Raw genomic sequence first — 18,384 nt, forward strand, 5'->3', positions numbered from 1 at the left:
CTTTTTCCCCTTTTATGGAAGAGCAACCCCAGCTGCTCACAAGGAGCATGTCAACTACCCCAGCAGGTAGAAGGAGTCCTTTGGCTGCAGGTCTCTCTGCACAAGGAGCCCAACATGGTCTTAGTACCTTAGAGTTTAAAGAGGCATCTGCAATGTCCCCTGGAGGAGGGGTTCCCCCTCTGAAACCAGAACCTACAGACCCACCTGGAGTTACAGAGAAAAGAAGCCCAAGTTCCTCATGTGGATCACTGAGAATAAACAAATGGGGCCACTGCTATTTGGGTCCTGTGACCACATTTCCCAGCCCTGCCTATTCTACCCACTAGTTCTGACTATATGACCACCTGATGGCTCATGATCACTTGCTGTGTCTCTTTAGGATCCAGGAGCATCTAGGAATTTTAAAAACATATAATTCTCTTCTCTAGGGACATTGACCTTGCTTCAGAACTCTGTCTATACTGGAGACAGAGTTCTCTCCTATTGGAGCTCCCATATACTCCACAAGGCATCTTTAGACCACTTGGTACCTCTAATTCCACAGGGTCTGTTGAATCATAAGGCCCAAGAATCAGCACCGCTTGAAACTCAACCTGGATCTGCTGTAGAGCTCTGTCCTGATCTGGGCACCACCAGAGCCAGGGGGAGAGCAGAAATCCCTGGTGTGGAACACAAGGCCCACTGGCACTCTGCTTCCTTCTTACCCGTGGAAGTGCAAAATGCAATAATCTGTCCTTTACTTAGGAGGGGATTTTCCTTTATTCTCCAAACCACTGGGTCCTTAAAAACAGTAAGGTCTTGCTATGACAAGACCCTGAATCTTCACTGGGTTTGTCTCCTACCCTCTGGAGCTTACCAAGGCCTTCAACTTACTTGCTACCAGCTGTTCTTCTGGTCTGATTCTCATGGTGTCGTTGCCACAGTGCATCAACGTGAGGCTTGGAGGGACATCCAGACTGTCCAGGCCACTTCCGCCTATATTATGATAGAGGGTGAGAAATTAAATGTAGCCCTGGAGCACCACCATTAATGTTCACATGGCCTGTCTTGTATGGATGCAAATCGCTTCTGATAAAGGGAAATAAAGCATCTGCCAGATTAATATCTGCACCCCCCTGGCTGAAACTGCTCTAGCAAAAACACGTACCCAGCACAGAGACTGTGAAATCAAGACACATCTGTTTTAGTTTGATGTCCACTGTCCTCCTGAAAGATCTGCCTGATTTGGGTAGGAGCCAGGCTGATGTGATTAATTAGGACCGTCCTGGGGAATACCAGCCTTCATCCTCCAGGTCTTTAAGGATGAATAATCTCTCCTCCCGCCACCAGCAGGTGAGACTCTGAGATCTGTGAGCTCTTTTTGATTTGCTCTCCTGACCAGGGGAGAGAAGGAGGTTTAGAGGCTGCCGTCTGACCATTCCCACTACCACACCTGTCACCCACAGGCCCTGGAACCTACCACGTAGGTCCATCCTGACAATGCATTCACCAGATGATGACAGGCGCAGTGGGCCAAAGTGAGCCAGGCCTGAGACAGGACTGCCAGGCTCCTGTCCACCCTCCCCCTAGCAGGGGGGCCTCCATGACACTTTGGAACTGTGTCAACTTGGAACCTGTGTCCAACAGTCATCCAAAGTTCTGATTCTCACCTTTCCCCAGGAACAGGTTCTCAAATCAGTGGTCATCGATCCCTTTCAAGAAGGACCTTGGCGATGATTGTGCACAGGTCACAGTGCTGTGGGTCTCTTTTCTGAGGACCTCTCCTGAACTTCTGTCAGTAGCTTCCAGGGTGAAAACTGACTCAGGTCTGGAAACTGAGCAAGGTATCATGACTTTCATGTAGGCGGTTGCTCTCAGCCTCTGGTCACTTCTCCTTGGTCTCTGTTTATCCTGTAGATGAAGCCACACCCCTGCTGGCTGCTCCTCTGTCTTTCCTTAGGATGCCTCCTCTAGTAAAGTTCAGGGATTTCAGGGCAGAACCAGGAAAAAGACATGACCACTAGGTGGCGGTAACATGCAGAGAGCTGGTTTGGCTAGCACTTGGAGAGGATTGCAGGAGTGAAGTCCCTCACAGTTGGAGACTTTCAGGAACAGGGGCCACCATTCAGGAGGGCTCCTCTGGCAGAAGGCCAGAGAACTCCTGGGGATGGGTACAGAAAGGGGGCCTTATGTATCCCAGTGACATCCCTCAGCAGCAGGGCAGGGAGAGCTGGTGAGGGTCAGAGCTCTGAAGGGCAGCAATGGCTTGGGGTCTTTCATAACCCGAAGTTTGTCTTATCTACGGATATTTTTCAGGGAATGCAGATTAGGTAGACTATAAATATCTAAAAAATCTATTTATCTGTGCTATGATTAAGGCAAGTGGATACTTTAAATTTAATTTTTTTAGTTTGGTTTCAGGGGCTTCTGAGCTAAGAGTCCCAAGCTACTATGAAGAAATAAATAAGAGAGGGTCAATATACAGGGGTCACCATGGCTCACGATAGAAAAATATGTTCTGTCTCTGTAGTACTTCCTCATCCTCCTCACGCCCGCTGACTCCCACTCTGCTTTTGCTGCTAATTACCATCCTTACTCCCCATCGCCTCGGAGAGCCATGTCCCTCCACTTGATGGCTGTGATTAAGAATCCCGTCATCATCATTGCTATGAAGCCCCGTCTCCCAAAAGCATCTCCTGGCCTACAGAGGTCAGCTACCCCTGAACACCTCAATGAATTCTCAGCTCATTTCTTACTGCTTTAGTGCCCTCTGGGTATGGGAATATATGGCAGTACTGATACCTTGGCAAAGACCCTGGGTTCTTCCAAGGGACACAGTGGCCAGTGAGTTTTCCCTACATAATAGACCACTTCGCTGAAGTCTTTGAGCCCTTCTACGCCTCCCATGGCAATTCTGGTATTTCCAACTCTTGCAGTGTTAGCCACCACTGTATACAAACCTCCCCCAAGCCATCCTCAGGATCATTCTCCCAGGATCACAGAGTCCCAAGGTCCCAGGGTCTTTGCCAAGGTATCAGTACTGCCATATATTCTCATACCCATGAACCCTCCTTTACCTAACTTCAGGTCCACCCCTCTTGATCTGGTACCCTCAAGATCCATCACCCTATTAACTCCTGTGGTTCTTGCTAGTATGCATTGGCTTAGTTTCCATAGCTCCTTTAGGGCATGGTCCTTTTCCTGTTTTAGTGGACCCAGGGCTTCCCTGACCAGGTGCTATTGGGACCTCACTTTATGTATTGACCTGGAAGCCCAGGTAGATGGTGGGGTTCAGTCCAGAGGAGCATGAGTTCTTTTGAGGGGTCTAGGGACCAGTGCATTATCTTCAGGCAAATGAGAGGGGCTAGCCTTAACAGGAGGAGGGGATCATCTCTTCAAGCCCATAGTTTTAAGAACTTGTGGACATTCAAAATGTCTAAGTGTAGATATCACCATCCCATCCCTCGGGGTTCCACTCCTTCCCTGTTGGGACCCCAACATCTGGAGTTGTGATACCCTTATAATTCAGTCTTAGGGTGACCCTCAGCCCTTTCTGTCTATAATCTGCAGAAAATGAGTGTCTCTTTACATACTGCTAAAGATGCCCTGTGGATTTCACACACAGCCTGTAGCAGGTGATTAATCTCTCACAGTCTTTCATGGTCTCCTCTAAGGAATCAGTTGCCCTGGGCGACAGTGATCCAGTTCTGTGTTGCCTAGCATGAATACTACATGGTGCTGTGGACTGAATATTTGTATCCTTCTCCCCCAGATTCATATGCCAAAGCCCTAATGCCAATATGATAGTATTTGGAAATGAGGTTTTGGGGAGTTAATGAAGTTTAGACAATATTACAGGAGTGGAGTCCTCATGCCTTGTGATGGGATTAGGGTCCTTATAAAAAGAAGCCAGAGAGCCCTATTCACAGCCACCACCATGTAAGAACACAGCAAGAAGGTAGCCATTTATAAACCAGGAGGACAGCCCTCACCAGAAACTGACCATGCTGCACCCTTATTTGGACTTCAGCCTCCAGACTGTGAAAAATAAATGTCTGTTGCTTAAGCCACCCCCAATCTATGGTATTTTTTTATAACAGCCCAAGCACCTAAGATACTTCTGCATCTCATAGGCCTAAGTTATGTCACCTATGGGTAATATTTTCTTTCACCCTTTCTACTAGTCGTGGAAAAACTTCACAAGTGTATACTGGCAACATGACAGGGGCTCTCTATAGTCTACCAGCCACCAATGTTACGGTCCTCACTGTCCCCTTCCAAGTAGGTGACCCACCACCAAAAAGAGGAGGGGAGGAGAGGAGAAAGAAGACTTCACACTTGTCTCCAATTCTCTCTTGCCAAGATATCAGAGATACTGGATACCAGCAGAGTGTACCTTGAAGAGCCAGGCGCTCTCACAGCCCTAATGGAAACCCATGTTCCTCTGCTCTGTCCACAGGAGTCCACAGAGTGGGGATGGAAGGGGCAGTGGTTCAGTGAAGCTGAGAGCCAGTCTTGGCCTGCAGGAATGAGAAGGTACCAGGCATCACCTCACCCCTGCCCTTCCCAGCCTCTTCAGCTGAACCAGAGAATCGAAGAGCTCTTCAAGCAGCCCGAGAATCACTTCGTAGATTCCTCTTTGTTAAATAGGCAAGAAGAGTGGGGGACATTGCAAAGCACAGAACTTCGGGGAGACACTTGACTTGCACTAGGGTCACGGATTCTAATGTTGCCCCAGAGCTTTCTTATCCACTATCCCAGACATGTCAGTTATGGAAAGAGGTGTTATTCCCCTTTACTTATTTATTGGTGCTAGGAATGGAAAGCACTTGCCCTACCACTAAGCAACATCCCCATCCCTGACCATTCCCATTTAGCAAATGAAAAACTGGGTCATTATGAAATTAAAGGGAACGTTAAGGCTGAACAACTAGTAGAACAAGACTTTTAAAGTTGGATTTTTTTTTTTTCAGTGCTAGATTGATCCCAGGGCCTCCCACAGGCTGGGCAAGTGACCTGCCGCTGAGCTACACCTCAACCCTAAAAGCTGGACTGTTTGAAATCAGTAATTATGTAGACAAACAATGAGTCAGAAACTTTGTATTATGAGATAATGGCTTCTGGGATTTATGTCCAAATTTTTGTGCTCCCCATCAACTTAATAGGTGTCAATTGGTAAGGTAAGAGAGGATTAGTGGCTTTTTCTAAAGGTACTATTCACTACAGGTATGTTTGATGTTTAAAGGATATATCCAGGTCAGTTTTTATGCTTAGATACTGGTAAGTTATTAAAAGCCCTATGTGCTAAACTTTTGTCTATAACAAATACTGCTAACTCTGGTTTTTAAAGGGCAGAGAGAGAACTTTTAGTTGCACAGTAAACTGGGCTATATCAATCAGTCTTTGCAACTGCTCTGAGTAAATAAACGTGAACACGTGGTCATTGGCAGTTCAGTCTACTGATGTATTTCAAACCTTTTCCAAAGGTAAGGAGGAAAGCCAGGATTTCCTTCAACTGCCCTAGTTGATTTGGTTGAATAATAACCAATAGCCAAAAGAAACACTCTTTTGTTCCAGAATGGATCAGGGAGAAGACTGCCCTCAAAGCAACCAAGCAGAGAAACCCTGACCCACAACCTTATGTCTGAGATGAAGCAGGGAAGTGGCACGGATAGGGTTGAACCACAACTGAAAACATGAGTCCTGTATTTCTTCTCCCAGCGTCCTGTAGCAACAGCAACGATTCTAGCAAATCTTAAAGTTCACAGGCTAGACCTACTGCATTCAGAAACTTCCTCAAAGTAGTTCTTATGAATTGTTTGGACAACAGATGCCCAAGGAGGGTGTTATGGCTTGGACATGTGGTGTCCCCCAAAAGCTCCTGTGTGAGACAATGCAAGAATGTTCAGAGGTGAAATAATTAGGTTATGAGAGGTGTAACCTAATCAATGGTTTAATCCACTGGTAGGGATTAACTGGGTATGGCCCGGGGAGGTAGGTCACTGAGGGCATGTCTTCAAGGTATACATTTTGTGTCTGGTGAGCAGAGCTCTCTCTGCTTCTTAGTGGCCATGTCCCCAGATGCTTTCCTCTACCATGTCCTTCCGCCGCGATGTTCAGCCTGACCTTAGGCCGCGAGTGAGGGACTGAGACTTCTGAAATCGTGAACCAAATAAACTTTTCCTCCTCTCATTGTTTTCAGATCTTTTGGTCATTATGACAAAAAAATGTGATTCACACATAGGGCGCAGGGATGGGGATGGGATGGTCATGGATGGTGTTTATTTAACCAGTATGAAAGAACAGAAAGTCCACGATTAGCTATTCAAATTAAAATTTTTATGATTCCATTAGCCATGCTGAAGATCAAGACAGCAGTAGCATGGTGGGAACGTGACGCCCACGAAGCCACAATCCTGGATTTAATCTTCGCTGCCCTTGGTAGTTTTCTTTCCTTCCAATATTGCTCAGAACACTTCAACTCCTCCCTCTGATTAAAAATACCCAAGGGCCTGGGCAAGCGGCTGAGGGAAGTCCAGGCAAACCATCAAGGCGCGTGTCCTACTAGCAAGGACAGGAAGCAGAGTTCTTCATTTTAAATATTGTACACATCTTATGGGTAAGGACTATATAAAGAAGTTAAATCTTCCTACTGGGTCCACAAGAAGGGCAGGAAGCCAAGAGTGGGGGCGTCCACTGCCCAAGCTGGTGGCATAGCCCATGTGTGTCCCTGAGCACGTGACGATGGCTAACATGACCGAGAAACTAGATTTTCAATCTCATTTCACGTAAATCAGTTTGAGTTTAAATACCCAGATGCGGTGGGACAACACTGAGCTAGAAGAAGAGAAGTAACAGACCAGCAGAATAGTGGATATTTCTCAGAGATCGTTGACGTCGAGGTCCCCTTTTGAGTCTCATAACAGCACATGTCGGGCGGGATGAGCACGGGATACGATCTGCATTTTAAGCAGACATAAAAAAGATAAACTGACCCATCTAGAGCCATTAGATGGTTTACGAGAGAAGCATGCCTCCAACTCCAACTCCTGACAGCTCACTCAGAGCCTTCTCCCCGATAGCTGTATAATATTGACGACAGTAACGCATTAACGACATAATTAATATTATGGACTGCTGGCTATGTGCGAGGAAGCTCTTCACATCTGTTGCTTGGTGCCTCCCAACAGTTTGCACATTCTGGAGCTCAAAGAAAATGATACTGCAGATAAGGCACAGGGGGCAAGCTGGGGTGAACTATCCCTCCCCAGCGTGCCATCTGAAACAATCTGTGATGCGCCATTTACATTTTATAATTAAGATAAAAGCAAAATGCAGAAGGATAGGGTAGATATTAAACGCTGATTTTGTATAAAACTTCCAAATGTTTCATGAGAAACTTGAGCTTGCTTCCTTAACCATGTCTTTTCAATGTTAAGTTTTCTACTTGAAATGGCTCTACACAATTCCTGACCGAACTTTTTAAGGATGACCGTGTCCATTCTTGATGTCCACCATAAAAAATTCGGTCACTGTTACATGTGAGGCATCCCCCCAGATCTCCCATGATAATGCAGGAATATTCTGAGGTGAGATGATTGGATTGTGAGCTGTGACATAATCAGCTCATCCTAGTCTGAATGGACAGACTCAACTCCAGGCAGGTGAAGTGTGGCTAGAGGGCTGGGGGGTCACTGGGGGCTGCCCTGGAAGGGTGTGCCTTCCCTGCGGGCCCCTTCCTCTCTCTCTCTGGTTCTTGACCCCGCCATGAGCTGAGCATCTTTCCTTCAGTGGCCCTTCGCCCATGATGCACTATCTTACCTTGGACCCAGAGCAATGGAGTTGGCTGTCTATGGACTGAACCTCTAAAACTATGAGCCCCAAATAAACCTTTTCTCCTCCATGTTATTCTTGTCGGGATTTTGGTGAGAGCAATGAAAAAGTTGAGTAAAACATTCACCCAAATAGGTGACAAAATTCTTAAACCATTTTAATAACCTTTCGAAAATGTACAAGAGTTGAAATTATAAAGAAATTCTACTTAAAGAATCTATAAGGTCTTTGGCAAATATTATGTTAAAATTCTGATCTTGATGTTAATATTTTGCATTCAATTAATTTTTTTCATAGCCAGTATTTCAGTAGAATGTTAGAATAGTCATCTGCAGCTAGCTTAGATGGCTCTGAAAAAGATCGTGACAGTCACACAGAAGCCTCTGATTTTGGTAAAAGCGGAGATCTTGAAACTCACCTGAAGCCGGAGAGCCAGCAACAGTCATATCCGCTTGCACACGTGTAAATGTGCAAACATGCTGCCCTTTGTGCGGAGCTGTGGTCACCTCAGTCAGTGACCGCAGAACTCGGCACTTTGTCTGACCATCCTTCTGTACAAAAATAAACTCTGGGCCAAGTTTCTGTATAACTTCCATGAGGGGTGGTGGGCAGACAGCAGGGGAGAGGCCATAGTCGCCACCCCGTGAGTGCTGCAGATGGCCCTTGTGGCCTGTCCCTCCCTGCATGCTCCTGGACCTCAGTGAGGAGCCCTCAGAGCAGCCCGCCAACAGGTGAGGACCTGGTTCTCTGGGCTGCTGCCACAGGGCACCTTCATCTTCTAGGTGGCCCCTTCCTCTCCAGGCTGCTTGAACCACTGAGTCTTGGGGAACAAAGACTTTTATGCCGGGTTTCCTTAGTGATAGCTCCTGGGCTAACTCTCTGAGACAGGTCAGTGCTGTTAACCCCAGTCTACAGAGAGGGAAACAGCCCCAGAGCAGTCAGACGCTTCTCTCCAGGTCACCCAGCATGTGCAGGCAGAGGTAATTAGCTTCAGCTTGTCTTTTGAGCCAAACACAAGGAAGATTTGTGATGTGGGTCTGGGACCCCCAGTAAGGTTGAAGCCAGAGGCGACTCCAAGGTCCTGGCACTCAGACTTCAGGAAGGCAGAGGTGGACACAGGGTGGCATCCAGAGTGACACCCACATGCCCATTCCATCCCACCTCCCACCGCCAGCCCTACCTTCCTTCTGCTCCAGAGAAGGAGCTACAGGACTCAGTGGAACTCCTGGGCAGGGATTTTCCAACCGCTCAAATGAAGCCAGGTTGTGGTTCATCAAGAATTTCTATAGCTTTGGGACCCTCTGGGGCCCTCAGCCCAAAGTCAGAGCAGAAAGACTGGATTATATTCTGCCCCGACTTTCCTAACTGTCCCCAGGATGCACACAGTGCCCCCCCCCCACGCCAGCTGGCTGATCACTTGTCCCTGACAGCAAGGGGTAGGGGCCCTGCACTGCTCACTGCAGGCCCCCTGCCTTCTGTCCCCATCCCTGTGCGCAGGGCTGCACAAGAGGCTGGTACCAACGGAGGAAAGGAAAGGGAAAAGAGGCCCAGCAGAGACGTGCAAACTGGGGAAACACAAACCCCCAGAGCTACAAACTCTCAGCAAGTGGGGCCCCTCTGCCGTGGCACAAGTCTGTGCCTGGCTCTCCCAGAGAGGGTGACAAGTGGCACTGCGGCAAGCATGTCCTGGTGACAGAGCACCCTGGGAAGGAGCCCAGGCCTCGGTGTGCACCCTGAGCTTGTGAACCCAGCTGCCAAAGGCCTGTGCATTTGCCAAATCCAACCTGCCCTTGCCAGTTTTGGAGGTTCCCAAGAATACAGAGATGCTGGATCCACAGGCTTCTCCATGGGGAACAGAAGGGGTGCACAAGGTCACCCACAGGGAGCATCCCAACACTGTCTTCCTCATCCTCCCGGGCATGGCTTCAGCGAATCTTGACTCGGCCTGTGGGGCTCTGAAGAGTGGCAGGTGGCAGGTAAGCTGGGGGAGGGAGAGCACAGGGTGCCTCTGTGACCCTTCTGCCTTGGGCTCTCAATGTCCCAACCCTAGACCTCCCTCTGCATCGGCCTGCTAGAGCTGCTGCACAAAGGCACACCAGCGAGACTTTGGCAATGGGCGCTTACTCTCTCAGTCTGGAGGGTGGAGTCCAAGTCCAAGGTGTCAGCAGAGCAGCTTTACCCTGGGCCTCTCTTCCTGGCTTGCAGAGAGCACCTTCTGGCTGAGTCCGTGGAGGTCTTCCCTTGTGTGTGCATCCTGTTATGTGAATTTCTTCTTCTTGGAGGAACACCTGTTAGTCCACCCTACCCACCTTGTGTCAACTTATTCACCTCTTTAAGTACTCTGTTCCAACCTAGTGGCATTCTGAGGGCCAGGAAGCAGGGATGCAACACACAAATATGCGGCGACACAATTCAGCCCATCACACCTTCTTGGGAATCTTGGAGACAGAGAGTGCTTCCCGCCTCCCTTCCCAGCCTCCCTTGCAGCTGGGGTGGCTCTGTCAGAGCATGCTCTGTACTTGGGTCTAGAACTCATGAGGCAGGCACCAGGGCAGAGGGGCTCCCCATCCCTTTAGTGCTAGTGGCAGCCTGTCAGAAGCAGCCTCAACAGCAGGGGGTGAGGCTGGGAGAGTGGCCTTGACCTTGGGATGGCACACACAGTGGCACCTGCTGCTCTGGGGCAGCAGTACAGGTTTCCATGGCAGGGTTTGGGGACTGGTTCCCGCTGGCTGAGCCTCACACCCGGGTTCTCTAGCCCTCCCTCGACTTCTGTGAGCTTCCTGGTGTACTTCTAATAGTTCTTTCTTAAAAATTATTGAGGTATTGTAATATACATAATAGTGGGACTCATTGTGACGTATTCATGCATACACATAACTTAAGTTGGTCATTTTCATTCCCCAGTGAATTCCTCTTCTGCTCACAGCAGCTAGAATCAGTTTCTGCTGCTGGTCTTTGAGAATCCTGAGTCTCACTCACAGACACATCTCCGTATGATTATAAGTAAAACAGGGGAGGGAAAGAAGTCAACGTTTATTGTAATTCAGGAACAAAAAAAGACTTTAGCATAACTTGAAGTTGCATTGCATTTAAATTTTTGTTTTTTTTTTTAAACAGTTGAAGTGAGCACAGAGGAAAACCAGACTTCTCATCTCTACCTCAGAGAGGGAGATGATTCTTAACTCTTGTCATCCAGTGAAGGATCCAAGGTACAGCACCAAGTTGATGTCACGGTGGCCCAGGAATCCAGGGGGTCCCATCGTATTTCTCAGCTCTTGGATTCTCTTGTAGTCTTGCAGAAGAAGATTTCAAGCAAGACATGAAATGTAGTAAAAGTTTAGCAAAATTTCCTAGAAGAGAAAACACCCTCAAGGAAAAGGGTGGGTCATCTCAAAGAGGAAAGTGACCTAGGTTTTTACACTTTTACCTACAAACCAACCTCTATAAAGCGCCCCCCTCCTCCTCCCCCTCCCCCTCCCCCTACTCCTCCCCCTCCCCCCTCCCCCTACTCCTCCCCCTCCCCCTCCCCTCCTCCCCTCCCCTCCCCCTTCCCCTCCCCCCTCCTCCTCCTCCCCCTCCCCCTCCTCCATCATGGGTCCCTCTTGCCCATGGTTTCACCACCCCACTGAACCATCTCCAGGGCATACAGAGGGAATGGGTATCTAGGGACACCTACCATCTGGGGCCTCTATGCAAATGCTCCTCCCACACTATCACATTTCAACTCTCACAACAATTGTCCAAAGTTATCATTGTTTTCTGGATCCTTCTGGCCACACCAGCATGGAAATAAAACTAGTCACCATAAGAACCTTAAAGGCTAGACTCTGGCTTCAACCTTACTGGGAGTCCCAGACCACCTCAGAGAGCCACCCCAATACTCCTGAGAGTACACAGAAGGGTGGTTCCCCTGCACTCGCGGACCACCCCTTGGCTCACCCCTGCTGTCCGCCATCTTCCTAGCCTCCACCAGAGTCCCAGCGTCCGCCCTCTGCCGAGGCCTGTCAGACCGCCCCTGCGCCATGCTGGCCCATGGGGTGGGGACACCTCACTGTTGCTGCAGAAGCAGGTGCTGCAGATGCCACGCGGTGGACATGCCCCTTCCAACATTGGCACTTTGGTCCTTCTCCGGCACTTCCCCAAAGTCTCACCTCTGAACACGGTTGGGTTGGGGACAAAGCCTTCCACACACAAGCCTTGGGGGATATCTCAGATGCAATCATAGCAGATGCCAACCCCTCCACGTGCCTCATTAGTGTCCACAGGGCCTGACCTGATGTGGAGGGCAGAGCAGGTGTTGTAATGAATAGGCGTTTGTGGAATTGAAAGTGAGAAATAAAACGTGTTCCACTCTGAGAAACAAAAGCTAATCATTGCATGCCTGTAGATCACGAAAAGGGGTGGAAAGAAATTAAAGGAGCATGTCTTTCCATTAAAAAACCAAAAACTAGGAAGCATTTCATAAAACCTGCAGGGCACTGGAGCACATCAGTTAACCCCTTGAGATAGATGTCTCAGGGAAACTCCTATCTGAACATGGGACATGATGGGGCACCCACACCTGGCCCACTCCCTGAGGGTCTGTGGCCCTCATTTCTTAGTATTGACAAGTGTTTCAAAATGACATAACATGGGGGGGTGGGGTACTGAAATTGTGTGAGACACATAGCATCTTGGCAACTTTTCTCTAAATCTAAAATTAATCTAATAAAGTTTGCTTAAAAGGATGAGGAAGGAGGGCAAATCAGGGACCCACCTCTATGAAGTCAGGGCGCTGGTATCTCTCAATGTAGGATCAGCTGGGCCGAGATGTGCTGCAAAGGGACCGGCTGCCAGCCCAGCCACGGAAGCCAGGAGCAGAAGGCAGAGCTGAGCCAAAACACCCTGAGGCCTGAACCCCCTCAAGGGCCAGGGCTTTAAATGTGCACCATAAGCAGAGATTCACATCTGTCTTTTAGGGACACAATTAAATGTCATATAAATGAGGGAACAACAGTTATTTCTCTTTTGCTTCCTGTTTGGAGGGAAAGCTAAATACCGGTGGTAGAGAGAAGGTATTTGTTCTAGTAGAAATGGAAATATCTAGCTGAAGAATCAAATGGCCTTGTGTTAATTTGCCTCCAGGATATTGGCATTAACGCCAAAATCTCTTTGCCAAGATTATGAACAATTTGCCTGGAGTGGGGCGCCATCTAGTGGCCATTCCCATGTCCTCTCGTACACTCCTCAGAGCCGAGCTCCACACTGAACGCGAGGTGGCCTGCTCGGACTGAGTTCCTCTAGGAGGTGCCTGCAGGATCAAGCCATCTGTCGTAGGAAAAGCCTGTCCTGGTATTTCTTTTCCTCATTTTGAAGGTGCAGGTGCATCTCATACACCACTGGGATTTGCTGTCCTTAAAACTTCAGCAACTCCAAGTCTTGGATTTGTTTTTGTCTATTTTTTCGTAACTGCTCCTTGTTCCTGGACGACAGTTGCCAGGCAGGTCTGGTGTACATATGCAGACTGCAGTGTGACCAGGAGGACATCACGGACGGAGGACCTGGTGCAAATGGAGGGCCCTAAGACACCCACCTAGGATGGCCGAGCAGAGGCTGAGACTCTGGGATGGGCTCCCCTTCCTCAGTCCAGGCCTGACATGTACCTAGTTTGTCCCTTTTCCAGAAGTCCATGTGTCCCCAGCAGTGGCTGGGTCACTGCAGAGACTGTTCTCACAGAAGAGGGCCTCCCCAGAGGGAGTGTCCTGCAGGAACCAGTGTGGGCGCTCGGAACACGTGAGAAGAGGTGATGCAGCCACTGGTCACGTGGGGAATATAACCAGCCCACGTCCTGCATGGGTTCCCCAGGTACCATTAACCTCTGAAGCCCTTGGGAAGGAGGATTCAAGAGAACAGGTGATATTTCTCAGTTTTACAAATATACTTGTTACCTTGCTGAAATCTAGGTCTTAAGTAGTAATTAAGTGAATGAAGTAAGGTGTTTGGTTGATTGGTTGGTTGTTGTTGTTTTTTTGTGAAATCTTACAGGAGTTCATCTAAGGACAACAATTATTAATAAGGGGACAGGGAGCTGGTTATAAAATTTTCTGAGAGTTGGTAAGAAAAAATATGGATCTTCCCTCTTCAAGAAACTGCATAATATTTTCTCATTATGTTACTTTTCCTCCATGACATCAACTTTTGAAACAAATTATTCCTGAAACTTGAATTATTAGTTATTCTCTATTTTTCCATCAACTAACAATGTTACTGCCCTGAAGAACCCAGTGCTCTACACAGAACCTGGAGCACAGCCTGTGCTTGATAAATGTTGCTTGATTATATTGAAGTGAGTTGATAAAATCCTAATTAAAAGTAAAAAAATAGTTGGGGGCTGTGGTTGTGGCTCAGTGGTAGAGCGCTTGCCTAGCATGGGTGCAGTGTGAGTTCCATCCTCAGCACCACATATAAATAAAAAAATAAAACGAAGGTATTGTGTCCAACTACAACTAAAAAAAAATATTTTAAAAAAGTAAAAACTAGTTGATGGTTTAGGTTTTGTCATGTTTTTTTTCTAAGGGACACTATTGTCTCAGAAGTCTTTTGAAATATTGGGATTAATCTCTGAGCACTCTGTTTAACCTGAGGTTACCAGTCTTCAAGAGCCATGGACTAGAAATGCAGAATCTTCTCTCTGAAAACAAACAAACACCCAAAACAAACTCTTCCCTTTTTAAGAATTTTAATCCTTCAATAAAACTCACTGAGTGCTCAGTTAGCAAAAAAAAAAACAAAAAAACAAAAAACTCATGTAAAACCTCTCTCTCATATCATGAGTTCTGGAAGAATTAACGAGTCAAATGAGAAAGAAAAGGAAAAAATGAAAGAAGGAGAGAGAGGAAGGGAATGAGGAAGGGAACCTATGCATGTATATTTATGGCTGCTTTATTCATAATTGCAAAACTTGGAAACAACCAAATGTCCTTCCGTGGGTGAATGAATAAACACATCCAGAAAATGGAATGTTTAGCACTAAAAAGAAATGAGCTATCAAGCATGAAAAGACACAGAGGAACCTTAAATTATTACCTCTTACTGAGTAAAAGAAGCCAATCTGTATAGACCACGTACTCTGTGATTCCAACAATATCACGGTCTGGAAAAGACAAAACGAGGGAGATAGTAATGAGGTCGGTGGTTGTCAGGGCTGGGGGAGGAGAGAGAAGCAGGGGAGAGGATGTAGGGCAATCAACTAGTCTGTATGGTACTGTGACAGTGGACATATGACCTTGTAGATATTGGATGTACTCAGGAAGGGTGACCTCTAATGTCAGTTGTGGAGTACATGGGATAACGATGCTTGATGGTTCATTGATCATAACGAATGCACCCCTCTGGTGGGAGGGTTTGATGTGGGGAGGGTTTGATAGTGAGGAGGCTATGCACATGCAGGGACAGGGAAGTGTATGAAATTTAGTTTTTCTGTGAACACTAAACACACACACACACACACACATACATGTTCACACAAGCGCGCACACACACACGAATGTGGATCCTATTTTTGAACAGACAGGGAGTTTCTAAGCATAAAAATGAATCTTAAAAATCCCAATGAAAAAATTCACCATTTGGCTTTTCAAAACCTAAAAGGCAAGTAGCAAATTAAAGGATCAAAACACTCTTGTGAGTAAAATAGATCACCAAGCAAAGGCCATGCGCAGGGGAAGGCAGAGGCAGAGGCCACTGGCCCCACAAGGACTCCACTCCCTGGGGGGGCCTCCAGTACCATGGAGACCCCAACGCTAGAAGTACATTGTCCTGGCTCCCTGACTGGGCAAACTAGGGAATATCTGTGTGTAAATGTGAAAAATGCCAGCAATTTAAGTATGCTCATTAACGGGAGAGTTGAGTAACCTCCAGTGAATCTTTAGAGATTATTATACAGTCACTTCAAATAATGTCGAAGAAAGGTTTTTTAATAGCCTGGGACAAGAGAGGCCCTCAGGAAAACTATCTCCATGGAGACCAGGGCTCCCCAACCCAGATTCCAAGCCAGAAGAAATCTTCTTTCCCATGAGACTAAAATGACATTGATGCTAATAAAACTCTGATCACTGTCTTTTGTTCTCCATCCTTTCCTTATTAGCAGCTCCTTCTTTATTTTAAGAATGTTTGTTTTTTGTTTTTGTTTCATTTTGTTTGGGGTGGGGGGAGGTTGTTTGGTTTGGTTTGGTACCAGGGATTGAATTCAGGGATGCTTAACCACTGAGCCATGTCCCCAGCCCTTTTTTATATTTAACTTAGAGACAGGGTCTCAATGAGTTGCTTAGGGTCTTGCCAAGTTGCTGAGGCTGGCTTTGAACTCAAGATTCTCCTGCTTCAGCCTCCTGAGCTCCTGGGATTATAGGCATGAACCTCCATGCCTGGCAAAGTACTCACCCTATAATGACGGGGAAGTGTGTCTGTTGCCATTGAGGTAAAGTGGAAAAGAATATGAAAGCCAGATCCAGGCTCTTGGGGCTATAGGGCTAAGACCTTGAGACCCTTAGAAGGGAGCGGTCCAGTTAGTAATCACCGTCATTTCCCCTTGCTCTAGAGTCCTTTCAAGGAGAAAAGTTTTATAGATGGAAAAGTAGATGGGTGTAAAGATACAGTCAGTAGGCAAGGAGGAAGGGAGAGGGAGGGGGATGGATAATAGGCAGGGAGGTAGATAAAGATGTGTAATATTTTATAGAATATATCTACACAGTTATATTATGTTGTTACAAATATTATAAGAGATTAGAGGAAAAGGTTTTCCATCAGCACTTCAACAAGGTAAAAGATCATAATTAGATCAATAAATAGGCCCTTAATTTTTATCATAAGTGAAATTTTAAAATAGGAATTTTAAAGGCATCACAATATCTGACTTCAAATTATACTACAGAGCTATAGTAACAGAAATTGCATGGTGCTGGGTCCAGGGGCACACTCCTGTAATCCCAGTGGCTTGAGAGGCTGAGGCAGGAGGATCATAAGTTCAAAGCCAGCCTTAGCAACTTAGCAAGGCCATAAGAACTTAGTGAGACCCTGTCTCAAAATAAAAAAATAAAAAAGAGCTGGGGATGCGGCTCAGTGGTTAAGTTCCCTAGGGTTCAATCCCCAGTGCCCAAAACAAACAAAAAACTGTGTGAAACTGGCATAAAAAAACAACAGACACATAGACCAATGGTACAGAATAGAAGATACAGAGACAAACCACACAGATATAGTCATGTGATCCTTGACAAAAGTGCCAAAAACACACATTGGAGAAAAGACAGCCTTTTAAACAAATGGTGTTGGGAAAACTGGCTATCCATAAGTAGAATAGTGAAACTAGATGCTTATCTCTTACTCTATACACAAATCAACTCAAAATGGATCAACGACCTAGGAATTAGATCAGCAACTATGCAACTCCTAGAAGAAAAATGTAGGACAACACTCCTGCAAATAGGCACAGACAATGACTCTCTCACTAGGGACCCCTAAAGCTCAGGAAATCATGCCAAGAGTTAATCGATGGGATGGCATCAAGCTTCCACACAGCAAAGGAAACAACCAGGAATGTGTAGAGAGAACATACAGAATGAGAGAAAAATCTTTGCCAGCTACTCTTCTGACAGGATTAGTATCTAGAATATATAAAGAACTAAAAAAAAAAATGCAACACCAAAAAAACTCCAAAAAAAAAGAACACCAAAAAAACAAATAAACCAATAATAAATGAGCAAATGAACTCGATACTTCTCAAAAGAAGAAATACAAATGGCCAATATATATATATATATGAAAAAAAAAGTCCAACACCATTAGGAACTAGGGAAATGCAAATCAAAGCTACACTGAGATTTCATTTCTCACCAAGTTCAACGGCAGTCATTAAGAATACAAATAATAACACATGCTGGGAGGAAATGGAGAAAACGGTCATGTTTACACTGTTGATGGGATCAGAAGTTAATACAACCACTACGGAAATAATATGGAGGCTCCTCAGAAGACTAGACAAGGAACCACCATTTGACCCAGCTATACCACTCCTCAGTATTTATACTAAAGAACCAAAGTCATCACGGTACAGTGACACATGCATGTTTATAGCAACACAATTCACAAGAGCCAAACTATGGGACCAGCCTAGGTGTCCATCAGTGGATGGATGCATAAAGAAATGGAGTATATATACACAATGGAATTTAACCCTAAAGAAAAATGAAATGATGCTTGTTCACAGGAAATGGATGGAGATAGAGATTATTATGTTAAGTGAAATAAACCAAACTCAGAAGGTCAAGGATTCTATGTTTTCTCTCATATATGGAAGCTAGAAAAGAAAAAGGAAAAAAGAGGGTGGGTGGGCAGGATCTCATGAAAATCAAAGGGAGATCAATAGAAAAAAGGGACAGGGACTAGGAGGAGGCGGGGAGTGATATTGGCCAAATTTTATATTATACGGTGTGCATGTACCAATGTGTGATGACGAATTCCATCATTATGTATGTGTGATACACACATAGCACAACAATGAAAATGTGGAAAGAGAAAAATATTTACTTCAAGGTGTTC

Source organism: Marmota monax, unplaced genomic scaffold (genome assembly GCF_021218885.2).
Source record: "Marmota monax isolate L192 unplaced genomic scaffold, Marmota_monax_Labrador192_F-V1.1 WCK01_AAM20220418_F8-fsc00040, whole genome shotgun sequence".
NCBI lineage: Eukaryota > Metazoa > Chordata > Mammalia > Rodentia > Sciuridae > Marmota > Marmota monax.